We start from the raw sequence: 27,851 nt of genomic DNA, 5'->3' as shown, positions 1-27,851 counted from the left end.
AATGCATTTCCAGCAGACATGCTTCTTTGTGAGAATCCAACATCAGAGAAATCTGTGACCAAAGGATGCATGAGGCAGCTTCTAAGGTTCATTTCTGCCATAACACTTGTGTGTGTGTGTGTGTGTGCTCAGTATTTTTGTTCTCCAAATGGCAACCCACTCCAGTATCCCTGCCTGGGAAATTCCATGGACAGAGGAGCCTGGCAGGATATAGTACAGGGCATCTCAAGAATCTCTAAATTGGTACTTGAATGTTATTACCAAAGTCCCCTGCAATAAGAAAGGAGGAAACAGGAAAGATGCATCCCAGAGGCTTGCCAGCAGCAAGTGGATTGAAATATACCAACCATTACATTACTTCTTATCTCTGTAGGCCCATGTGTAATGCTGTTATGGTATGTATCCTTACCTTGAATTGTCTTTTTTATTTTTTAAACATATAATTTTCTCAACAAAATTGAAATGCCGCAAATATCTGACTCAGTTAGGTTTTATATTTAATTCAACATTTTAGGCACACTAGAGCTCAGTAGTCTTTTTTTTTTTTCTCCTTTAATTAATAAATGATTCTGAAAGCTAGTAACTTAATTAACATATGAGACTCTCGTGCTTAAGGCATGAGCATTCGTGAAGCTAGTGGTTACAATGTCTCTCCTACACAGAAACAAAGGCTTGTCCCTTTCTTTATACAGATCGCTGTAGCCATTCATCAACAGGTTTTTGATACACTAGCTCAATTTTCCACAGAGAGCTAAACCAGTTTTCCTCACTTTTTTGTTAAATAGCCTAAATATCCAAATCTCTGAAAAGAATTCCCATGGCCAGGATGTCATTGTGTCTCATGCCTAAGGAACTAAATTTACTCACAGAAGATTGACATAAACACGGGGTCCTATTTCTTCATTCCTCTTGTCCACATCTAATAATGCTGACAAAATTAGTTCTCCCATATATTTATGCTGCTGCTACTGCTACTGCTGCTAAGTCATTTCAGTCGTGTCCGACTCTGTTTGACCCCATAGAAGGCAGCCCACCAGGCTCCCCCATCTCTGGGATTCTGCAGGCAAGAACACATATATTTATAGACACTTCAATATCTACAACTTACTTCTAAATCCTAATTAGGTTTCTAAACATCAATAAAGATCTCCTTTAAAGCCCATTCTGAAGTCAATATAGCCAAACGATTCTAGGATATTCTAAAAGACCCTTTCATTGAACTAAATCTTCATGAAGCACATGAAAGCTCTATGACCTGGCTTTTAAAAACTGAAAACTGTAATCACAAAGACCAGCCATTCATTAATTCAGTCATTCACTTAGCAAGTATTTATTGAGGGTTTGCTGTATACATACTGTGAAAGGAATATTTATGTGTTCTATAAATATTTCACACTTCCCCAGTGTCTTCAGTTCGGTTCAGTTCCATTCAGTTCAGTCACTCAGTCGTGTCCGACTCTTTGCGACCCCATGAATCACAGCACACCAGGTCTCCCCCAGGAGCTTAGTGGTAAAGAATCCACTATTGATGAAGAAGATGCAGGAGACCCTGGTTCAATCCTTGGGTCGGGAAATCCCCTGGAGGAGGACATCGCAACCCACCCCAGGATTCTTGTCTGGAGAATCCCATGGACGGAGGAGCCTGGCGGGCTTCAGTCCATAGTGTGGCAAAGAGTTGGGCACAACTGAAATGACTGAGGATGCATAGACCCTATAAACATTTCACTAGCAGTTTGTCAGAAAATACATTTCTTAAAGCATTTTTAAACTGTAGTGAATTCTTTGAAAAAGAAAATCAGGGTGATGATGAAAAGACCTAACATGGCTTGGAGATTTATTTCTCTATCTATCTATATATACATATATATGCATATGGTAACCCTGTTTGGTCAACGTTAAAATCATTTAAATACTGTGAGATTTGACTAAATCTCAACAGGTCTGAAAACATAACTACTTTCATAAAGTTTTTTCTTATCCTCTACATTTCCCCAAAAACAAATAAATAAGCAAAAATAACTTCTGGCAAAATCAAGAAAGAGATATGCATACTAGAGCATTTCAGTAAAATATTCTGAATTTCATATTACTATTTACCAACAAGTACAGCACACTCTTTTATAAGTAATTTAATTTAAGGTCATTTAGGTATTGAGTCTAACCTCTCTACAGTATGATATCAGAATTCAGCAAACTCATTTTTCAAGTCAATTTTTTTTTTTTTTGCTAGCGGTTTGGTGTGTATAGGCAAATGTGGATGGATGCCATGATATTGATTTTTTTCTCCACATCTTTTTAATCTTGCTGGCACACATATATCTCTTAGTGCTTCTCTTTAATCACTCTTTCTCCATTATTATAAATACGTTTTAAGAATTCCAAACAATAGTTTTGAGTGTTGGTTCTATGCAGAGCATTATGGTAGAAATGAGGGAAAACTTGATACAAAATAGACAAGATCCTCATCTTGTACAGATAGTGTTTTCCTGATGAAGGGGAGCAAACTACATCATAATCAACTAGACATATTTTAAAAATTACTGGGCCCTCTCTTGGATCTATTCACTCAAGAGTCATAAGTAGTGGAGCCTTGGAATCTGCTTTGAAAAAGTAATCCTAAGTAATCATGCCAGTAATGGAACCATTGTTTTAGTGAAACGTTTCTATTCTTTAAGGATTATAGTTTCTATAGCATGGTCTTCAATAAACTTTAATTCAATCTAACATTTATTCACTATGACAAAAATAATGATATTAATAATTATTATTTTATTTAACTTTACTATGCATCAGAGGGTACTCTAAGATATTTATATTTCTTAGATCATTTTATCCTGATAACAATCTTACGATGTAAGGTACTACTTTAAATTCCATTTTAGAGACAGAAATGAAGCTTGGAAAGTAAAATAATTTGTCCAAAATTTTTCAACTTATAAGCAGAAGAACACATTTTCAATTGAGAGGAGTCATGCATTTTACTTTTACATAAGTTGGAAATCCTCATATCTATGTTCATTATATATTTTCTTTGCAATATCAAGTATTTTTAGAGTAATTAAAATAAGGAAAGAAACCTAATGATTATTTTATTTAAAAAAAAATTAAGCACTGCCCATTCTGTGCAAAATCCGTTCGTTAGATGCCAATCATTTTCTGTTGGTAGAACTCACTTTGATATTTCTTTTAGTTCACATCTTAATACAGTGAATTCTCTCAAAGCTTGTTTGTCTGAAAAATCATATAGCATCATTTTGAGATAGTCATTTTTGAATACAGAACTCTAATTTGACAGTTTTAACTTTTTTTTTTTTTTTCCTTTAGTGCTCTTTAGATGTCACTTCATTTCCCTTGAACTTATTCACTTTGTTTAGGAAATCTGGTGTGATTCTTTTCTTTTTCAAGCCACTGAATAATAAATGATAAAAAATCTGCCTGCCAAGAAGGAGACCTAAGTTTGGTCCCTGGGTTGGGAAGATCCTCTGGAGAAGGAAATGGTAACCCATTCCAGCATTCTTTCCTGGAGAAATGCCCGGACAGAGGAGCCTGGTGGGCTCTAGTTCATAAGTTGCAAAGAGCTGTACATCACTGTGCGACTAACACATTCACGGCCTCATCTATCTGGGTACCTCAAAATATTTTTATAAACTAGTCAAATGACTGGAGAAGGAAATGGCAACCCACTCCAGTGTTCTTGCCTGGAGAATCCCAGGGACAGGGGGGCCTGGTGGGCTTCCGTTTATGGGGTCACACAGAGTCGGACACGAGTGAAGTGACTTAGCAGCAGCAGCAGCAGTCAAATGACAAAACTGTCCAGTAAAAAAATCAATTATATACATTAAAGATATATATAACAGCAGAGGAATTCTATATATAAAAAATGAAAGTGAAAGTTACTCAGTCATGTCCAACTTTTTGCAACCCCATGGACTGTAGCCAGCCAGGCTCCTCTATCCATGGAATTTTCCAGGCAAGAAAACTAAAGTGGGTACATTCACTTCTCCAGGGGATCTTCTCAACCCAGGGGTTGAACCCTGGTCTCCTGCATGGTAGTAGAGTTCTTTAATATACTACTGTAAACTTTCTAAAAGATACTAGCAGTGCAAAAGGGTATTTTAGAGTATTTTAATCGATTTGAGGTCAGGCATACTCCAATACATCCCCCTAGAATGCTTGGTGCAATGCAGATTCCTGGACACATTCTTGACTTCAAATCCTAATATTTTGAAAGGTGCATTCCTATTAACTGCATGATGAAAAGATTTCCATATAATTGTTATGCACACAAAATGTGATGATCAATGCTACATACCTATACAGATTCTTAAAATTCTAAATGTAATATTTATTGTTTATTTTATGGTGTTTGGAATCATCTTTCGATAGTTTAAAATTCAGATATATCATGAAAATATATGAAAAAACAAAGTTTTTTTTTTTTAATTTTATAAAAGCAAATGTCTTTTTACCTAAATGTTTTACTGAAGTTAGTACAGTTTGTAGAAACAATGACTGCTATATCAGCAAAATAATATTATTGACAGCAATAGATAATTGAATCCATAAACTTATCACAGAAAAAGTTAAATAACAAATTGAAAAAAGCAAATTGCCAGTGTAGCATTTGCTTTAGCAATTCAAATGGGGTCAAATCCAATTCTGTTGCTTTAGGAGATATAATAAAAGGATACTTTTATGATGTCTCCTGCTCAGTAGGCAGCAAAAAAAAAAAAAAAACAATGAAATGCTTTTACAATTGATATAGGAGAACATTTTGGAAGTGTATTAAAGGTTTCCAAATAAATGCAACCGTGATTTTAAAAATAATCTAAACCATAGAATAGAGAAATCTGTGCTACTTGTTTACAATATAAATAGTTGAATGTGATATATAACTATTTACAAAAATTAAAAGTATCCTATAAAATTAGAATTGCATTAATTATAAAGATATTTTAATATAGTATACATACTTTATATATATATAGTTATATATATATATGCTCTTTTATACATAACAGCAGTGATTGCTGCTATAATACAAACTATGATATAGCCCCAAAATAGCCCGTTGTGTATAGTAAATAACTGTATATTATGTAGAATAAAATAAATGACAGATGCGTAAAGGTAACATCATAGTCTAAGGGACGGAAAAATCAAATCTGGTAAAGGGAAAATTTTATGACATTGTTTTACACATTTTGTAGGTGTCTTAGCAACTGCCCTCATAACCAATTATAATGAAATTAGGACAGAGGTATGCTTAGATACCAGAAGATTATCTAAGAAGATAACAGAAGAAACCAAAAGATTTAATTTGGATTTTTTTTTTTTTTTTACTTCAGTGTTATTAAGAAAAATTATCTCGCAGTTGGAAATCAAAAGAGAACACAGAATATTCTTTCAATGGCATACTGAGAAATGCTTAAGGTGCATCTGAGGGACTACTTAATGATACAAGAGAAGGGATGGTGTTTCATATTGCAATTTGTTTTTTGGTGAGGTGGTATGATGTTAAATGTTAACTTGTAGACTGCAGTCCAATAAGCAAGATAACCACAAAGGTTACACTTGTGTCATCTCATAAGGCAGGAACCAGTTTTGTATGTCACCTGGAGTCACATTCTTTTGCTCTTTTCTTTTGTAAGTGACTTTATGAAGTATGATTTCAGAGTCATCAAGCATTTCTTGTGCATGTTCAGAAAATAAATATTTTCTGTTGTAGGTCAGGTCTCTCAGATATTCTATCATTGTAGTTTTTGTACACAGATGGAACCAATACACCATCAATGTATCTGTGCTCCAATAATCTTAAATTAAAAGAAACTAGTAAGTGGCTGGATGTGATTTATGGAGTATAATTTGCCAGCATTTGTATTGTGTAGCCTCTTTTTCTGAAGACTTTATGATGTTCCTTGTTATTGGCTTGTCCATTCTGACACATGTTCATTCAGTATTTATATGCTATATTTTGAACTTTGGAAAACAATATTTTGACACTAGTATAAAGTAAAATAATAAGGCAGAAGGAAACCAGAAGAAACTTAATTTTTCCTTTTATATTAACTAAGGTAATCTGACTGTAGTATCACAGTGAACAATAAATAAATTTCAAGAAGTACCACTTTTGCCCACCAATCAAGACAGTATTGGTGTGGCAATGTTAATTAAAATCAATTACTGCAATACAACTTACTGATGTATATTTTCATTTCTATTCACACAAATTTTACATTAAAAATTTACATTTTTGTAAAATTTAAGATAATTTAGTTTTTGACAATTTATTCAAATAATTTAATCAAATATTAACTTAAAAACTTCATAGACTTTGAATATTATCAAATGTATTCAGACCTCTTTTTTAGCAGTGTAATAGAAAGTCATTGTGCATCTCTTAGAAAGGAAGAATAGCAAGCTTCTCATTCAAGTTCCAATAAAATATTTAAAATATCTTGATTAAGGAAATTAAGCAAAAATTAATCTACTAGGAAGTACGTTTTGATGGATGGTTACAGAATGCAGGGACAGACGACTAGTATTTTGGAGGCAAGGATAAATATTAGGGTAAAGAGGTAAGAGGTTATCAATATGCAAGTGCAGGAAATAGGGGCCAACAGCTCATAACAGCTTCTGCTTAGAAAAGTTAAGAGTTGTTAGTGGGTCAGGAAATACATAAAGTATAAATTCAGGATCACTAGCAGCCAGGGTATGAAAAAATGTATTAAAGTCAAGAGTCTCAGAGTAATCATCTATACACTGTTGCATTTAATACCCACTCCAGTAAAAATAAGTGAGATAATTTGTATATAGAGAAACATTACAGGCTTCAAATGCATTGTGTTAGATTTTCATAAAATGTTAGCTTGAATCACAAGCTTTGTAGTGAAATTTTGAGTGTAAGAAGATATTTGACTGTGATCTTAACATTTAAATTAAAATCATGTTTATTATATATTTCTTCACCTTGAAATTTTATAATGGTGCTTATTTGTTTACTAAAGAGGGAAATATATTAGTTTTGAAGTTGTCAGCTAAAAATGGTTGAGTTTGAAATTACGTAAATGCTAAATTTTCCATGGTGGAAGAATGAGCATATTCTGTTTAGGTGATAAACTATGTTTATTCAAAGACTGTGACTGATAACTGCTGATTATAAATACATAGTCTTGTTATAACCAACACTTCAGAAGTTTAAAAGCAAAAACTAGATTTTCTAGACTTTAGAATAACAAATAAGATTTCCCCTCACTAGGTTTACAAAAGTGAAAATAATTAGGCTATATAAAAAGATTGATTTTAATTAATTAATATCAGCTATTTTTCTTTGACATAAATAAACAAGATTTGACATAGACATATGTTCATGGCTATGGTTATCCCCTTCTCTTTTTCAAGTCTTCCGTTGGCCAGATTTTTATGAAGAGTTGAAGCACATTTGCACTATATACTTAAAGAAAAAATTGGAACAATATAAGATAATTAATGTTCCTCAGTTCACAAAGAAGCATCAGTTCAGTTCAGTCACTCAGTCGTGTATGACTCTTTGTGACCCCATGAGCTGCAGCACATGCGGCCTCCCTGTCCATCACCAACTCCCAGGGTTTACCCAAACTCATGTCCATTAAGTTGGGGATGTCATCCAACCATTTCATCTTCTGTTGTCCCCTTCTCCTCCTGCCTTCAATCTTTCCCAGCATCAGGGTCTTTTCAAATGGGTCAGCTCTTCACATCAGGTGGCCAAAGTATTTTAGTTTCAGTTCCAGCATCAGTCTTTCCAATGAATATTCAAGGCTGATTTCCTTTAGGATGGACTGATTGGATTTCCTTGCAGTCCAAGGGACTCTCAAGAAGATTCTGCAAGCATCAACTCTTTGGTGCTCAGTTTTCTATATAGTACAGATCTCACATCCATACATGACCACTGGACAAACCATAGCCTTGACTAGATGGACCTTTTTTGACAAAGCAATGTCTCTGCTTTTCAATATGCTGTCTAAATTGGTCATAACTATCCTTCCAGGGAGTAAGTGTCTTTTAATTTCATGGCTGCAGTCACCATCTGCAGTGATTTTGGAGCCCAGAAAAATAGTCTGATACTCTTTCCCCATCTATTTGCCATGAAGTGATGGGACCAGATGTTTTTTGACTGTTTTTAGTTTAGTTTTCTGACTGTTGAGCTTTAAGCCAACTTTTTCACTCTCCTCTTTGACTTTCATCAAGAGGCTCTTTAGTTCTTTGCTTTCTTCCATAAGGGTGCTGTCATCTGCATATCTGAAGATATTGATATTTCTCCCAGCACTCTTGATTCCAGCTTGTGCTTCATCCAGCCCAGCATTTTGCATGATGTACTCTGAATATAAGTTAAATAAGCATGGTGACAATGTATAGCCTTGATACACTCCTTTTCCTATTTGGAACCAGTCTATTGTTCCATGTCCAGTTCTAACTATTGCTTCCTTACCTGTATACAAGTTTCTCAAGAGGCAGGTCAGGTGGTCTGGTATTCCCATCTCTTTCAGAATTTTCCACAGTTTATTGTGGTCCACACAGTCAAAGGTTTTGGCATAGTCAATGAAGCAGAAATAGATGTTTTTCTGGAACTCTCTTGCTTTCTCCATGATCCAGCAGATGTTGGCAATTTGATCTCTGGTTCCTCTGCCTTTTCTAAAACCAACTTTAACATCTGCAAGTTCATGGTTCATGTATTGCTGAAGTCTGTCGTGGGGAATTTTAAACCTTTTCTTTACTAGTGTGTGAGATGCATGCAATTGTGAAGTAGTTTGAGCAATTTTTGGCATTGCCTTTCTTTGGGATTGGAATGAAAACTGACCTTTTCCAGTCCTGTGGTCACTGCTGAGTTTTCCAAATTTGCTGACATATTGAGTGTAGCACATTCACAACATCATCTTTTAGGATTTGAAATAGCTCAACTGGAATTCCCTCACCTCCACTCGCTTTGTTCCTAGTGATGCTTTCTAAGGGCCACATGACTTCACATTCCAGGATATTTGGCTATAGGTGTGTGATTACACCATCGTGATTATCTGGGTCATAACGATCCTTTTTGTACAGTTCTTCTGTGTATTCTTGCCAACTCTTCTTAATATCTTCTGCTTCTGTCAGGTCCATACCATTTTTGTCCTTTATTGAGACCATTTTTGGATGGGCTCCTGACCTTGGACGTGGGGTAGCTCCTCTTGGCCACCACCCCTGACCTTGGACGTGGGGTACCTCCTCTCAGCCACTCCTGCGCTGTGCAGCCAATGCTTCAATAAAGCATACATGAAGTAAAACCCCAAAAAACTATTGTTAAATTTCATCTTTCAATTTCATGTCTAAAATCATATTATTGCTAAGATTCAAGCTAGAACTTAGCCTAACCATAAATCATCCCCCAAAGATAGGAAGTCTAGCTTTTTCCTAGAATTTTCAAATCATAACTAATTTCTGTGACAGTTTCAAACACTATGATAGGCAATATAATGCCCCCAGAGATGTCCGGTTTTAATTCTTGAAACCTGAGAGTTTATAGCTCACTTGGAAAAGGACTGCAGATGTGACTAAAGTTAAAGACCCTGATGTGTGAAGATTGTCCTGGATAACTCAGATGGCCTGAGATCAGAGGAAGGTGCAAAATTACCAGTTTTGAAGACAAATAGGAGGGATGCATAGCCAAGGAATCTGGTGTCCTCCACAAGTTCGGAAAGGCAGAGGCACTAATCTCCCCCTTAAGCTTTCAGACACACTTAGGGCTGTCGTGGTTTGTTATGACAACAATAGAAAACTAACACAGGCACCTACAGGCATTTCAAATCCATCTTCGTGTTTGCTTATTGACTGCTTTCTTCATATATTCTTCATGTCGCCAGCTAACACCACCAGTCACTGAGCAGAGCTTCTTAACATTTAATTACAGGCTCTTAGCTTTTTCTACCTTTGTTTACTTTTGGTATGAATCCAGTGGTTTTCTTAACTTACTTAAGTCTCGTTATGATCTTATTGTATGTTTTAAATGTTGCAGACATCTTTGAGAGAATGAAAGGTATACAGTGCCCAGAGTACCTGGCTAGTGCCTGTATGACTTGTACATGCCTCTTTCAAGCACAGAGTCAGAGTTTCATCAGGAATGCTGAACCACCATTGGTGACAAGTCACAATGGATATGGTTTAGAGATTGCACCTTGTACAATGGAGGGGTTGTAAAGAATTTTATGGAATGTTGCTGCTTCTGAAATTGCTGTAAGCCAGCAAAGCTGCTACCACCTAGGGCTCTTGGCCTTCTGAATCTATAGCAATTGATAAGAGGCCAGATAAGAAATTCAGACAGGATTTTATTGGAGCCCCTGCTGCAGCAGGGGTGAGAGAGAACAAGTAACTGTTTTGCTTGCCTGCTCCCTGAGGTGGGAGGGACAACCTGGTTCCTTATATGGTGTGAGGGTAGGGTTGTGTCCAGGAATGAGGCTGAAGTGTTGGCTTAGATGGTTTGGCCTTTGATGGTACTGAGTGTAGGGCGGATATGCAATATCCTGTTTTTGCTCCCAAAACATTGCTTTTGCTCTCTGTTTATTTGGAAGCGGCAGTTGGGATTTCGGTCTTTTTATACATTGTTATCCATAATTTGTCCCACTTTGCATGTATACAGTTATTTTTAGTCAGGTCCTTATAGTTTCTTTGCATTTTGTTACCCAAGAAGATATTTGTTAAGGTGCAAGCACTGAAACATAGGGTCCCAGCCTCCAGATCCCAGCCTATGTCAGCTTCAGTTGAGAAGAAAATCTGGAGGTGATCCAGGGAGAAAAGGGATGTGGTGGAACTGGCGAAGACACACTAGAACCCACATTTATTTCTCACTGCCTCCAATGTTGATAGAAACACGTGATTTGCAGAAAAATCTGCTGACCTTGATCACACAGCTGAACATGCAATCTGTTAGGCCTCAGAGAAGATGATGGGAATGAGCTGGCACAACTAGGTACAGCTGTGCACTCTTGCCCAACCAGGCAGGCTGGCACATCAGAGACAGCATCCGTGAACTTCACCTGGCATCCTGTGAGCACAGGTCACATTTTTTACCTTCATAGTATAATAACCAAACTCTTCTTCTGCCTTCCAAGCTTCACACAAATTTCTCTTGATGTCAGTAACTCTAAGCTAGAACTATTAAGTTAAGGAAATTTGGGAGAATGTGGTTCCATTAAAGCGACAGACACTAATACACCAAGAGTTTCATGTATCTCAATAGTTCCTATAAAGTCCTTCTATGCGAACTTATTCCACATCAGAAGAAATCTCCAGGCCCTTTTCCCATTTATGTATCATCTACCTTCCAGAAGAAAAAGAGTCCTTTTGTCCTTCATTCTGACATCTTGCAGGAATGGCAGTGCTGGTGGTCAGGAGGCAGGGAGAAATATAATATGTGCGGAAATTATTATATCCAGTCACATGCCGTGGTGTGAACTCCACATTTCAAATGAACTGGCCATAACATTTGAGAGTGAATTGCTAGATGGTTGAAATTTTCAAAATGTAGTTAAATTAACATTGCAGAAACCAATAGTCTAATTCAAAACCAGTTTAGGAAGAAATATGTTTCTAATGTATTAACATGAGAAACTGTATGTAAACCCAATTTACTCTACTGAAAAGCAATGATCAATATGTGTTTCTAAAATGTAACTTTACCGAAAATAAATATATAAATAATAAAATGTAACTTTACCAAAATAAAGTCAATTCCAAAACTAATCTTGTTTCCTCCTTTGTAATCAACACTGACAAATCAAAGAAACAAACAAAAACACCATCAGTTCAGTTCAGTTCAGTTCAGTTGCTCAGTCATGTCCGACTCTCCGCAACCCCATGAATCACAGCACGCCAGGCCTCCCTGTCCATCACCAAATCCCAGAGTTCACTCAAACTCATGTCCATCGAGTCAGTGATGCCATAGACAAGACAATAAAATCTTGGGCCAAATGTTAGAGAAAGGAAAAAATATTCCAGGGTTTTTAACGAGCTCATAAGATACCCTAAACATGGGACCTGGAATTGAAAAAAATAACATGTATAACAAAATTTATTCATTCTGTAACTTGGGAAAAATGAAAAGTTGTTTACTTTTGTTTTTGTTTTGCTTTGTTTACACTAAGATCTTTCTGAGTGTTTTTTGTTTTTATTTGTCTACTAGTTATCTAAACCTTTGAGGTGCTGCTCATGGTAAAAGGTGAGGAGTAAAATTAAGACAAACATACTATAGTAAGTTACATTTTAAAAGCATAAGAAGCACAGGGCTCTTAAAGGACACAAAATAGGTGAAAAATAAGGAAGACTCAGTTAGCCTGAGAGAAAAATATAGCAGTGTCAATACTCTTCTTGCTATGTGAGAATTTAGATAAAACAAAATGCTGTTTTTAGAAAGTTTACTGTATGCTCTGTTGTATTATCTCCTTCCTTCTTGCCTTCAAGATACTTCATCAAAAATATAAAAGTAATGATTAATTTTATTTTTATATTTATTTATGTATGTCTGTATTTATGTGTTTAATTATTGTCATTCCAGCTTCTGGTGTATAGGAAAGTGATTCAGATATACACATGGCATCAAATTTTTGCTTCATTTTCCATACATTTTTTTCTTTCACTTTTTTTTAAATTTATTTATTTTAATTGGAGGCTAATTACTTTACAACATTGTATTGGTTTTGAGATATATTAACATGAATCCACACCGGGTGTACATGTGTTCCCTATCTTGAACTTCCCTTCCACCTCCCTCCCCATATCGAGGTTGAGTAAGCATTTCTTCCTTTTCAAAAAAAAAAAAGACAAGAAACACACACACTCACGCAAACCACAGGTGGACCGAATGATCATTACAACTTAAATCGGTTAAGTGCCTTAAAGATGATACATCAATACCAATACAGTATACTAACGCATATATATGGAATTTAGAAAGATGGTAACGATAACCCTGTAGGTGAGACAGCAAAAGAGACACAGATGTATAGAACAGTCTTTTGGACTCTGTGGGAGAGGGCGAGGGTGTGATGATTTGGGAGAATGGCACTGAAACATGTATATTATAATATGTGAAACGAATCGCCAGTCCATGTTTGATACATTATACAGGATGGCTCGGGACTGGTGTACTGGGATGAACCAGAGGGATGGGATGGGGAAGGAAGTGGGAGGGGGGTTCAAGATGGGAAACGTGTACAGCCGGTGTGGATTCATGTCAATGTATGGCAAAACCAATACAATGTTGTAAAGTAATTAGCCTCCAATTAAAATTAATTAATTATAAAAAAGAAGATGCATCAGTTAAGGAGTAACAATCTTTTTAAAATTATATTGTAATTTTAAAAATATAATTGGAGTATTAAAATACTTGTATGTAGAAAGAAGTTTTGGCATGTATGATTCGAAGTGAATAACAGAAATTTGGATCACACTATTTAAAAGTGACGTGAGGCTAACCACACTTGGCATGTTCGCTCCTGATTTGCTTTTAAGATATTTATATAAGTTTGCTCAAACGTACACGGAATATGTGTGTGTGTGTGTGTGTGTGTGTGTGTACGCGTGTAAGTGTGCATATGTGCGAGCAGAGAAAATCTAGTTCGATGTGTGGATAAAACCTTCCAGATATAGGTATATGTTAGCGGGCCCTGAATGGGCTCCCTCTGAAAAAGTTTTTAGTATCTATTCAACATTTATTTATCATTTCCTCTGGTTGGAAAAGAGAAGGCTTTGAAATTAGACATGATTTGATTTGCAAATCTTTACAACCATGTAACTGGAAAACTGATCTTCAGAAAAATAGTAAATCTCCCGTTTTTTTGCTGGAAAATATAGCAAATCACAAGAAATATTTTTTCTTATCTAAATTTTCACGAATTTATTTGTAGAAAAATTTATTTTCTGTTTTTTGTGTTATTGTAAATATATCATTCTCAATTATAATTTTTAGTATGTATCCTGAGTTGTTCATTAAGAAAATAACATAAATACAGCTCTTAGTCAAATACAAGCACTCGAAAAAATTTCTCTCTGACATTTGCAGATTATAGAGAAATATAGAGAATATTATAGAGAAAAGGAAAGCAAAAATAAAAAAATTCAATATTTTTGCCTTCCTTCTTTATTTGTACCTTTTTATGCATATTTAAATCACTCATTATAATAACACTGCCATTTTAGTGTAAGATTATACTTAAAATATTATGAGAATTTTTATTTTCCTGTAGTCTTCAGAATAGTTTTAAAACCTATTTATTGGATTAATGCAAAATAATTTTTTATAGTAAACTGTTTATTTAAAGGATGCAGTTTGATATTTTAATGTGCATGCACCTGTGAAACCATCACCACAATCACGATAAGAAACGTTTAACTGTCTTGCTTCTCAGTCTCTTCCAATCTGTGACAGTCTCTCAGTCTTCATTTTTTATGACATTGACATATTTTTAACTTTTATTTTTGATTTAGCTTTAGACTTACAGTTAAAAGTCTAAATTTTAGACTTTTAAAAATGTAGTTTAAAAAATGTCCATATATCCCTTGCCCAGCTTTCCTCCCAATGTTAACATATTTGCATGACTGTGGTACAAATGATTGAAACATGAAGTTAACATGCGTATTAACTGTTTTTTTTTTTTTTTACCTCTTTTTCTTTTTATTGGAGGCTAATTATTTCACAATATTATATTGGTTGGTTTTGCCTTTGTGTTCCAAATTTCAATTATTTTAAATCATACTACCATTTGCTTATTTAGGCTATCTGCTGACTATTCTATTTCATAAAAGGAAATATTGACACAGTGAAACTACTGGGTCAAAGCATAAAGGCATGCCAAAACCACAAAATGTTATAAAAATTGCAATTTTTTGTGAGCTTATACTTAGTTGAAAATTTACAAAGTATATATACAAATTTATAATTGCTTCCCAAAATTATTATTATCAGTTTACATTTCTTCTAAAAGCTTAGAGTGCCTCATTTTACATTATTGAAATAATTGTACAATATTGTAAAAATGTGTTACCTTTGCAATTAAGCAGTTTAATTTGCTTTTATTTGAAAGCTAGCCATTAGTCTTTTCTTCCATGCTCACTAAAAATTATAGATCCCTTATTTGGATTTTTTAAAATAACAGCTATTCACACCTGTTGTTTGAAACCTTAACCTCATTTTGTCAAACTTTGAAAGTGTTCTTTATGATTGCACTTTATTTATATATATGTGTATATACTTAATATAAATATATTGCCTGTGAAAATGAATTATGCTGCGTTAAACTTACCATTTACATTTTTTTAGACTACATTCTCATTGTATCAATTTTCATCTTACCATCATAAATTTTATTTTATTTTATTAATTTTATTATTACTTCCAATTTTATTCGAATACTTCAAAGTCATCCCAAGTCACAGGAAAGAAAAATGAAGATGTATAATCAATTGAGATAAAGGTACATGTGCAAGCCACTCCACTACTCTTGCCTAGAAAATCCCATGGACGGAGGAGCCTGGTAGGCTGCAGTCCATGCGGTCGCTACGAGTCAGACATGACTGAGCGACTTCACTTTCCCTTTTTACTTTCACACATTGGAGAAGGAAATGGCAACCCACTCCAGTGTTCTTGCCTGGAGAATCCCAGGGACGGGGGAGCCTGATGGGCTGCCGTCTATGGGGTCACGCAGAGTCGGACACGACTGAAGTGACTTAGCAGCAGCAGCAGCAGCAGCATGATTTTAAAATTGGCAAAACAAAGTCCAGAAGAATGAGGTAGGTAAATATGCTGGATCCTGACTCTATGAATAAAATTTGATAACTTAAGCTTTGTAGTCACAAAACAAGTAGAGGAAGACAAGTAGATAAAGAGTGTAGGTAATTAGAAGATAATTGGATAACTTTTCTTTGACAATTTAAACAAATTCATTCATAGAATCGATGCACATTTAGCATTATTGAGATTTGTAGATAGAATAGTAGGAAATGTTACTGAACATAATATTATTATATAGAATACGCTGCATGCAATTTCTCACTTAACTGCTTAGTGACACATGTATTAAAAAAATACATACATGACAATATAGAAACTGAATAGTTCTACAAAATTTATGTCATCGTAGTAATTTTCAGTTTCCATTAAACTCAAGGCTAACTATGCTTAAACGTAGGCAGAAGTCTTTAATATCAAGAGCCCTGGAATCAAATGATTTTATTTTGTTTTGTGTGGTTTTATATTTGTTAGTTGGGACTTCCCTGCTGAATCAGATAGTAAAGAGTCTGCCTACAATGTGGGAGACCCGGGTTCAATCCCTGGGTTGGGAAGATCTCTTGGAGAAGGCAATGGTAGCCCACTCCAGTATTCTTGCCTGGAAAATCCAATGGACAGAGGAGCTACAGTCCATGGGGTCGCAGGGTCGGACACGATTGAGCGACTTCCCTTTCACTTTTATTTCATATTTGTTACTCTGCGCAATTACTTTGTTTTCCAAAATATTTGGTATTACTCCAATGGCAAGCCACTCCAGTACTCTTGCCTAGAAAATCCCATGGATGGAGGAGCCTGGTAGGCTGCAGTCCATGGGGTCGCTAAGGGTCGGACACGACTGAGAGACTTCAGTTTCACTTTTCACACATTGGAGAAGGAAATGGCAACCCACTCCAGTGTTCTTGCCTGCAGAATCCCAGGGATAGGGGAGCCTGGTGGGCTTCCGTCTATGGGGTCACACAGAGTCGGACACGACTGAAATGATTTAGCAGTAGCAGCAGCCACTGATTTTAAGCTACTGTTTGTTAGATTTCTCTCCCCCTTCATCCTCTCTCTCTTTTTTTTTTTTTTTTTTCTTTTTTGGAGAAAGAGTGCAAGGGGCCCGCGAGGACCACAGCAGTGCAGCAGAGGAGGTCGCGGCGCCTCGAGGCCTGGAGGCGCTGCGAGGGGCGCCTCCTCCGTGGAGCCGAGGACAGAGCCCGCGGACCGGCAGAGCCGCAGAGAGAAGACCGGTGGAACGGACGCGTGGCCGCCGGCGGGGGCGAGGAACCCTTGTGTCCCAAGCTACTTGCAGTAGGTAGGAGCGAGGGAGCTGCTCTGCTACCGAGGAAACCCGACCCAGAAGCAGGTCGTCTGCGAATGGTTAGCACCAGGTTCCCCAAGAACGTGCGGTGCATGACGGGCGAAGTGAAGTCACTCAGTCGTCTCTGACTGTTCGCGACCCTGTGGACTGTAGCCTACCAGGCTTCTCTGTCCATGGGATTCTCCAGGCAAGAATACTGGAATGAGTTACCATTTCCTTCTCCAGGGGATCTTCCCGACCCAGGGATCGAACCTGGGTCTCCTGCATTGGGCGAGGGACATAGTAAATAAGATCTACATCATTCATGGTTTTAGGGAATAACACAAACGAATGGTAAAACACAAAATAAAATGAGGCAGGTCAGGAGGTTCGATCCATTCCAATGACAGATTTGGCATCTGTTTTTCTATAACGGGCAGATTGGCCATGCATACCTGCTAACTTCAGTTGTCTCCATTCTTTGTGACCCCATGGACTGTATCCCGCCAAGCTCCTCTGTCCATGGGATTCTCTGGGCAAGACTATTAGAATGGGTTGCCATGTCCCCTCCCCTCCAGGTAATCTGCAGGACCTAGGGATTTAATCTGCCTCTCTTACATTTTCTGCATTGACAGGCGGGTTTCTTTACCACTGACACCGCCTAGGAAGCCATAGTACAAATATATTTGTAGGCAGGGGATGTCAGAAACAGCCTCCTTGTATGCCAGTTCTGGTCAACACTACCAATGATTTGTTTATGCTTATGAGCATCATTGAACATTATTAAAAGAGTAAAACTGAAAGCCGCTCATTTGTATCCAACTCTCTGCAATCCCATGAACTGTAGCCCACCAGGCTTTTCTGTCCATAGGATTCTCCAGGCAAGAATACTGGAGTGGGGTGCCTTCCCTTTTCTAGATAACATTTTATACTTTGCTGAAATGAAGATGAAAATGTACTTCATACTCACAGCTGAAATTATTATAGTAAACACAAGTTTTCATTTACTTATGTTTCCTTTACACTTATTGTTACACTGATATATAATAAACTATTAAATAGTATTATTAGACAGGAAGAGAAAAGCTATTCCATTAGGACCATGGAACAATTCAAAAACTAAAAAAAAAAAAAAAATTACAAATGAAAATTTCAGATCAATATCTAGAAAAATGACTCATGTTACTTCTTAAACTTTCCAAGGGATTGAGAGAAACATGCTTCTCTCAAACATGTGGAATGATCCTTTATTCCTCATCTGGACTTTTAAAATATAAACTCAGTAGGAAGCACGTTAAGGTTTTTATAAACATGTGCAAACAAAATTTCAAGTTCAACAAAGAATGCAGAAGGTGTTTACTGATATCTACATGATCACATCTTGTAAATGTAAATAATCAATAGTGGCGGAGGCTTCTGTTATCATAGGTAATTGGTTCAGTGATTTACCTGCCAAGAACATAATTGAACAAAATTCTTAATTTTAAATGCTCTAAAGTATAAGTACTCCTTTGTACTTAGAGCAAGTATTTTATTTAAAAGTTATTCATGCTTTACTCTTTGCTCTGTTAGTTGGTTTGATATGATTTTTAGGTCAGGAATTTAATACTCCTTGGGAATAATTACCACAAGGCTGTAAATAATGCATATTTGCAATTTTACTTTTGCCAGTAAATTCAACCAAATAGAGCACAGATATACTAAGGATAAAACATACTCACATTTTGTGTACTTGGATCTGGATTATTCTGAGGCATCAATGTGTGTTTGTTGAAAATTGACATTGCTTATGTTGTCAGATAAATGAAAGTCAGGTAAAGAATCTCCCAGCAGTGCAGGAAACCTGGGTTCAATCCCTAGGTTGGGAAGATCCCCTGGCGAAGGTCTTGGAAACCCACTGCAGTATTCTTGCCTGGAGAATTCCATGGACAGAGAAGTCTGTGGACTACAGTCCATGGGGTCGCCAAGAGTCAGACACGACAGAGTGACTAATACTTATGTTGTCCAGAAGCAAAGATGACTCTAGTCACACAATTTCTGATATAGATTTCTGTCCTGCTTTCAGTATGATGTAGTCATTTCTTTGGTATTTCTTTTGCAAAATAATAAAGCTTGGATAAAATGAGAGAAATTGTCATTCTGAAGCAGAAATAATCTCTCTGAATATTGTTTATTACAACTAGATACACAAAAGTGTTCATGTATGAGACATGATGGGAAAGATGTTTCTATATTTTAATTTTGGTGGAAAGTTATGAAATCTTTGGGCTTCCCTGGTGGCTCAGCTGATAAAGAATCTGCCTGCAATGCTGGAGACCTATGTTTGATCCTTGGATTGGGAAGATCGCCTGGAGAAGGGGATGGCAATGCACTCTGGTGTTCTTGCCTGGAGAATTCCATGGACGGAGGAGGCTGGCAGGCTACAGTCCAGGGGTCACACAGAGCTGAACATGACTGAGAGGCTTTCATTTCACTAGAAAATTTAATCTCTCTACTCCTCTAATATGAAATCCATTTTTGATCTCAGAATTGCTACACAGAGAATGAATACATTCATGCCAAACCTCCAATGCTTTCACTCCTCTTCCTGTGATTATTCCTGTTTAACTCAGTCCTTTTCCTTTGTATTGTTTTAAAAATGTTTCCAAATACTAAAATCTATCAGGTTGTCCAAAAGTTTTGTTCATTTTTTTTTCTTAAGATGGTTCTAGTAATACTTAGTTGTATTTAACTTCATTGTAAATAATTTTGTTATATCGTATTGACAACTGTCATATCAGCATGCATTAAAAAATTATCAAAATTGATGAATTTTAATGTAACTATTTTAATATTGAAGGTGGAAGGAAAAAGCAATATTTTTGTCATATTATGCTTTATTATTTCAAGAAAGGTAAAAACACAACTGAGAAAAAAAAATTGTGGAGTGTAGAGAAGGTGCTGTGACTGATTAAATGTGTCAAAAGTAGTTTGTGGAATTTCATTCTGAAAATTTCTCTCTGGACAATTTTGTATGGTCAGGTATATCAGTTGAAGTTGATAGTGATCAAAGTGAGAAATGACTTGAGAGCAATCAACACTATACCATGCAGGAGATAGCTAATATGCCTAAAAAATCCAAATCAAATACTGAAATTCATTTGCACCAGTTTGGCTATGTTAATCACTATTATGTTTGGGTTAAACTTAAGTGAAAAAAAAAAAAAAAACCTTCTTGATGACATTTTCACATGTGGCTATCTATTTAAAAGTAATTAAACATTTAATTTTTAAAATAAACTTTGACAGGCAATGAAAAGTGGATACTGTACAATAATAATGCAGATGGAAGAGATTGTGGGGCAAGTGACAAAGGCTGGTCTTCATCCAAAGAAGGTGATGGTGTATATTGGAAAAAATGGTGGGATTGGAAAAGAGTCCTCTTTTATGAACCTTTTCTAGGAAACCAAAGATTAATTCCAATAAGAGCTGCTCCCAATTAGACCAGTTGAAAGCTGGGAAGTTTTAGGAATTAGTCTAAAGAAAAAGCATAATATTCCAACAGGATAATCCAAGACAACATTTTTCTTTGATGACCAGGCAAAAATTGTTACAGCTTGACTGGAAACTTCTGATTCATTCACCATATGCACCAGATATTGTAACTTTGGATATCCATTTATTTTGGTCTTTACAAAATTCTCTTCATGGAAAAAAATTGCCTTTCCCTGGAAAACTCTAAAAGACACATGAAAGAGTTCTCTGTTCAAAAATATAAAAAGTTTTGGGAAGATAGAATTATGAAATTGCCTGAAAAATGGCAAAAGGTAGTGGAACAAAATGATGAATAACGTCATTCAGTGAAGTTCTTGGTGAAAATGCAAAATGTGTCTTTTAGTTTTACTTTAAAAACTGAAGAAACTCTTCAGTCAGCCAGATAGTAGTATCATTTACTATCTCTAGCTCCCCTAGGTTTTATCTATCTGAAGGAAATATCTGTATCTCTTGGTTTCCCTGGTATCTTGTGTACCAGCTGATGAGTTCAGTATTTGTTGACTGGATGGATAAAAGTAGATTTGAGGACATACCTATTCTGCTAAGTTATAGCAACCAAAGATACAAATGTGACAGCTAAAGATTTATGTTGAAATCATGATTATACAGTTTTGATTCATATAGTCAGTGGATGACTGAATTTGGTAAGCCTCTTCCAAAATATGAATTATTTTCATATTTTAGGTACAAATATACACACAGAGAGACACACATACATATATCCTTGACAGTTCTATTATTCCAACTCTGGTAATGATGCTTGGAAGTTGGCTAGTTAAAATAATACTAAAAATAAAATAATGAATGACAAATTGGAATACTATGCATAATGCAGTGTACAAAAACTCCCTTAAAACATCTAGAGAATGCATAATGTTTTTGATATCAGAAGGCTCAAAAATAACATACAAAAGTCAAAACAATTGAGTACAAACTCAAAATGCAAGTTCCAAGACTTTCAAAATGGTAGAAACTGCTTCATCTTCAAAGGAAAGCTAAAATCCTAAAGAAACCTATTTGATAGGAAATGAACATGACAGTGTATCTTATCCATTCTTTATATGAGATTTCCTCTTTGGCAGGAAGTATGACAAGGAAGCTGATCCCATCAAATAATTTTAAATCTTGTTCAGGTGTCAAGAAATACTCAGTTTAATCTAAATCAAACTTTTATCTCACATCCACATCTCAAATTTTCATATTCACCCCTCTCTTTTGTCCTGACCCAGGCGCCTTCTTGTGCTAATAATGACTATCACAAGACCTATCCTTTTCTCTTGTTTCTTCAATTCTAGCTCTCTGTCATTTAAGCTGCTTCTGGTTCCCCCAGGGACTTGATGGAGAGAGATAAAAGGAAAAGAAGATCTCACCTGACAGATGATGCTGTAGGTTGGAGGGGTTTTCACTGCGTAACACACACCAATGCTGCCTCTTCCTCTTACAGGGTGATCATGAGTGCCTCAGAACCTTTCCTGGTGGGGTGATTAATTACACTATTCCCTCAAGTGGACAAACTAGTGTGATTTCCCTTAAGTCCTTCATTGATACAGATCTGCAAAACCTCCTCTTCTGGGGATGCCTCACTGCATCAGGCAGCCCTTCTGCTGTGTCCTTTTAAGATGGTTTGGTGTGGCTTCCCCCTTTAGTGTCCATTGAGGTCACTCTAAAACCAACGGGATTCTAGAAGAACGGTTCAGCCTTTCTCTGACTTCTCTTTTAACCCGTTATTCCTGTGAGCTCCAGCCAGCTTCCTATCTCAGTAGGCTTCCTACTGAGAATCACTCACAAATAGCTCCCCAGCTACATAAGCCAGACAGCATTCTGAAACCTCTCTCAGTGACTTGGGCAAATAGCAGCTTATGATGATCTATGAAGCTCCCAGCTCTGGCAGCATCCAGGCAGACCCAAGAAACCAGCCCTCTGGACAGACAAATCCAAGCTTTTTGAGTTATTCTCTTGAAGTCTTCCCTCACTTGTCTTAAGATTGAAGAGAAACATTACTAACATTTTAGGGAAAGGAAGTTATTTGTTAGGGAATTGACAGTGCTGGAGAATGTTTGAACCCTCACTTCTTAACTTCCTATGCTATTTTTTCTTATAACCAAAAGGTGGGTAATGGGTTAAGAATAAGAAAACTATTCTCTGGATGCTATGGATCACTAATAATTTTCACGAAAATGAATGGGCCCTTATCAAGTCACTGCCTTCAACTTTGTGAAGTGGAAGTAGCTCAGCCATGTCTGATTTTTTTGCGATGCCATTGACTATCCAGTCCATGGAATTCTCCAGGCCAGAACACTGGAGTGGGTAGCCTTTCCCATCTCCAGAGTCTCATCCCAACCCAGGGATTGAACCAGGTCTCCTGAATTGCAGGTGGATTCTTTACCAGCTGAGTAACAAGGGAAGCCCAAGAATACAGGAGTGAGCATCCGATCCCTTCGCCAGGGGATTGTCCCAACCCAGGAATTGAACAGGTCTCCTGCATAGAATGAAGGCGGATTCTTTACCAACAGAACTATCAGGGAACCTTCAGCTTTGGGACCTCAAAAAGCCATCTGCAATACAGAAGTCCTGTATATCATCTTGTTTCAATTTAATAATATAGAAGCAGTTACAATTCAAACCCATCCCTATCGAGGACCTGCCTCGATATGGACCCAGGGTATCCTTGGGATGAACGACATCGGCGTCAGCGGGAAAGAGAGAGAGAGAAAGAGATAGAGAGTGACAGAGGCTGAAAATTCCTTGATTTATGCAGGAAACCAATAAAACCCCAGCACGGGGTTTGCTCTGTTTACATAGGCCCCAGGCGCCCTCTTGAATCACTGGAGGCACCCCACCAGGGCACCCCGTCGAGTGGGTCTTTCTTAGAAGCCCAGGCAGATAAGTAAATTCAGAGGGCCCAGCGCTTCAAGGATCTCAACCGGAAAAAGGAGAATAGGGAAAAGGAGAAAAGATGACACGGGGAGACCAAGCTTCAGTGAGCAAGGCCCAAAACTTTATTTTCCAGTGCTGCTTTTATACCCTAAGTTGTGCACATAAAAAATACAGAAAGGGAGGTATACAGTCACGCCAAAATCACTCGGGGTCAGCAATCTTGACCCTTTTCAGAATCAGGGCTTATTTTTGTATGTCTCATGATATACAAAAGTTTTAGGTGGTTTACATCTTCTTCTGGCCAGGAAGCCTGCTAACAGTTTATGGCCCTCTCTCCTTACAAAGGTTAGTCAGCTAGAAAAAGGCTTATATTCTTTCAAGGTGATTTTCCTAAAGTCAGGCGTTATTCTCCAAAGACACATGACAAGATTACATTCCTATAAGGCAAGGGTGTAGTGAGCTACAAGAAAAGAATTTATTAACTTAAGATCTGATGTGGTTAAATCAAAGGCTACTACTTATTTTCAATATATGTGATTAATATATTTCCAAGGATAAAATAGATAGAAAATATGGAAACTTTGCAGCAAGCATTGATTCAACAATGAAATATTTTTTAGTACTATTCTAATGATTTTAACTTCTTCAACAAATTCCTATATTTTAGAATATTAGACTTTCTGTCCTTGCATGGCTCGGAGGCTGTAAACAGTCACATTTGTAGTTGTAAGAGCCCGGACAAACTTGTCATGCAAGTTAGAAAGCTATCAGAGAGGCTTGGATTGGAACACTCCTATGAAGCCGAGGAGAACTTTTTAACTACAGCTCTGAATTAATGTTTTCAGAGAAAGGTGGTTGGGGGGAAGCCCCCGTAAGTATTAGAGGACTTGGTAAGAGGCATAAGATAGTAAGGCAGTCAGACTCTGGTTTTCTTTGGGGTAGATGCTCGGGTAAGTCCAGGGGGTTCCTCGAGTCCTGATTAGCCTTTGCCCATCAGGCCTCTTCCCTAATTGACCTTTGCCACGCGTAAGATTTCCCTCACTGGCTCCCAGCACACCCCTTGGAATTCCAGTTTTACTTGCTAAGCAATTAAAGTGTTTTCATTTTAAATTATTTTAGATTCTTCTGTAGCTTAAATATTATGTTTATGTTTCTCTTAACCAAATTAAGTAACATCAATTGCCCCTCACTATGAAAAAAAGCTAAAACTTTTAAACACATCCCATGTCATCTCTATTCATTTTTCAAATTAGTTTTTAATTGGTTGTTTTTGCTGCTGATTTGCACCTTTATTTTTTGCTCCAATAAATTTCTTGATTATCTGATGTATAAGATACAGACAATGATTTTTCTATTTACTTTACCTTTCTCTTACTAATTTCTATATTGACAACTATGTTATTTTTTATACCATAAAATCACTTCTATATCACATTTTTATTTTGAAATTATAGATAAGCTATTTTTATATTTTCTACAGGTGTAAAAACAAGAAACATTCAATTTTTATGGGTGCAATAGTACTGGCTATGGAAAATCCAATAAATATGCTGATATTAATTTTATTCTCTACAGACCCAAAGCCAGATTCTCTGTGACACCTGGGTAAGAAATTTTCTAGTGTCAAAGTCAAATGGATTCTAATATTTCACACTCTGTGATGGAGGCATTTACAGTTCACTGAGGGTCCTTCACTTTTCACATCATTTACAGTAGGGATATGGAACCATATCCTACCTGTGAACAGAAGTGGTGTCTTCCATGGGCCAAAACTGCTGTCTGATCTTCTATCACATTTTTCTCCTGTTGAAGTGATCTGCACCCCATGCGTTCCAGATGATGTAATAATGAGATGTCAGCAACCTGAATTCCTGAGTCACCAAATGAAAGGCTGCCATCCTCTGGACCTGGAGCCCAGGACAGACTCTGATAGTGAAAGTGAAAGTTGCTCAGTCATGTCTGACTCTTTGCAACCCCATGGACTGTAACCTGTCAGGCTCCTCTGTCCATGGAATTCTCCAGGTCAGAACACTGGAGTGGGTAGCCGTTCCCTTCTCTAGGGGATCTTCCTGACCCAGGAATTGAACTGGGGTCTCCTTCATGGGGGTGGATTCTTTACCAGCTGAGCTACCAGGGAAGCCGAGAACAGATTCTGATGATATGCAAACCTCTAAGACATCAGGTGTGTGTCAGGACTGCAGCAGAGGTTAGCCAACCCTGAAGAGTTAGATACTACAACATTTGTTAAAAAACACAAAACATTTTAATTTGCTATCCATTCAGATTATAGTGTTCCTTTACAACTCCTGGTTTTTGAAGTGAATAAGCTATAATACAAGCTTTCAATATACCCTCAAAATTATAGCTAGTGTTTCTATCAATTTTTTTGTTTGTTTTTAGTATTTATAATTGCTTTCTTTCTAATGGTATTCTCCCAAGGCTTCCAATTTTATGTTACAAACTGTATGGTTTTTCTCAGTCTACTACAGGTCTGTCATATTTTTCTGATCAATTAGAACAAGGATATCATAGCAGCTCAGGTGGTGCTAGTAGTAAAGAACCCTCCTGCAATACAGGGGATGTAAGAGATGTGGGTTCAATCCCTGGGTTGGGATGATCCCCTGGAGGAGGGCATGGCAACTCACTCCAGTACACAGCCTGGAGAATCCCATGGACAGAGGAGCCTGGTGAGCAAGAGTCCATACAATTGCAACGTCGGACATGACTAAAGTGACTTAGCCCAGCCCAGCCCATCATAGCAGCGATTATTTCTTCTCTCGTATTCTTTTTCTTTTAATGGATGTTACCTCTATATGAAAAATATCTACATTTTTATTGATAATGAACAAGACTATCTATTTGCATTGATAGCTTAGAACAATACATAATTCTATGATAAACATTTTCCCATAATTGAAGTCATTTTCTGATGTCCTCTGGCATCAGTTCAGTTCAGTCGCTTAGTCATGTCCGACTCTCTGCGACCCCATGAATCACAGCTCGCCAGGCCTCCCTGTCCATCACCAACTCCCGGAGTTCACTCAAACTCATGTCCACAGAGTTGGTGATGCCATCCAGCCATCTAATTCTCTGTCGTCCCCTTCTCCTCCCGCCCCCAACCTTTCCCAGCATCAGTGTGTTTTCCAGTGAGTCAACTCGTCGCATGAGGTGGCCAAAGTATTGGAGTTTCAGCTTCAGCATCAGTCCTTCCAAAGAACATCCAGGATTGATCTCCTTTAGAATGGACTGGTTGGATTTCCTTGCAGTCCAAGGGACTCTCAAGAGTCTTCTCCAACACCACAGTTCAAAAGCATCAATTCTTCGGCGATCAGGTTTCTTCACAGTCCAACTCTCACATCCATATATGACCACGGGAAAAACCATAGCCTTGACTAGACGGATCTTTGTTACATTTATGCTAATAAAATAAATGTATACTACTATGATTTCTTTCTGTATGGACTGTTTTATTTCTAGAAGATAAGGTATCTTTTTTATCTTCTTGAAATATCATTGAAGTATTCAAATAATGCTGCTAGTTTGTTTTTGTTTTTTTCTTCATACTCTGTAGGACTTCAAGAGTACTTTTATGGTGAAGATCCTTGTCTTCCTTATCTATACAATTTTTTTTTTTTGCAAAATGGCTCTGTCATTTGATTAACTTTTTTCTTACATTAATATTTTAAATATCTAAGAATGTTTGCATCCTTCTGATTAGGCCATTATTTTTATTTATTTATTTATTTTTATTTCAAAATATTTTATTGGTTGGTTTTGCCATACATTGACATGAATCCGCCCTGGGTGTACATGAGTTCCCCTTCCTGAACCCCCCTCCCACCTCCCTCCTCCCCATATCCTCCTCCAGGTCATCCCAGTGCACCAGCCCTGAGCATCCTGTATCATGCGTTGAACCTGGACTGGTGATTCATTTCACATATGATAATATACATGTTTCAATGCCATTCTCCCAAATCATCCCACCTTCGCCCTCTCCCACAGAGTCCCAAAGCCTGTTCTATACATCTGTGTCTCTTTTGCTGTCTTGTATACAGGGTTATCATTTCCATCGTTCTAAATTCCATTTATATGCATTAGTATACTGTATTGGTGTTTTTCTTTCTGGTTTACTTCACTCTGTATAACAGGCTCCAGTTTCATCCACCTCATTAGAACTGATTCAAATGCATTCTTTTTAGTGGCTGAATAATACTCCGTTGTGTATATGTACCAAAGCTTTCTTATCCATTCGTCTGCAGATGTACATCTAGGTTGCTTCCATGTCCTCGCTATTATAAACAAAGCTGTGATGAACATTGGAGTGCATGTGTCTCTTTCAATTCTGGTTTCCTCGGTGTGTATGCCCAG

The 27,851-nt window shown here is 37.0% G+C and overlaps 1 long non-coding RNA gene across 2 annotated transcripts in view; it reads left to right on the top strand.

The window, feature by feature from the left end:
- The window catches only part of LOC148776277 (uncharacterized), a 44,102-nt gene extending 17,227 nt beyond the window's left edge, over positions 1–26,875 (top strand). Inside the window, exons 3-4 of one of the 2 annotated variants that reach the window (XR_016038483.1) lie at positions 16,881–17,087; positions 26,613–26,875. This is a non-coding gene — a long non-coding RNA (uncharacterized LOC148776277). Of the gene's footprint in view, positions 1–16,880; positions 20,036–26,612 lie in introns of those variants that run through there. The other variant, XR_016038482.1, reaches the window with a different exon arrangement.
- Positions 26,876–27,851: the final 976 nt, after the last annotated feature.

The sequence above is a fragment of the Moschus berezovskii genome, chromosome 10 (assembly GCF_049115385.1).
Source record: "Moschus berezovskii isolate FMDL1 chromosome 10, NW_MosBer_1.0, whole genome shotgun sequence".
NCBI lineage: Eukaryota > Metazoa > Chordata > Mammalia > Artiodactyla > Moschidae > Moschus > Moschus berezovskii.
This window is presented reverse-complemented; position numbering and strand designations above follow the sequence as displayed.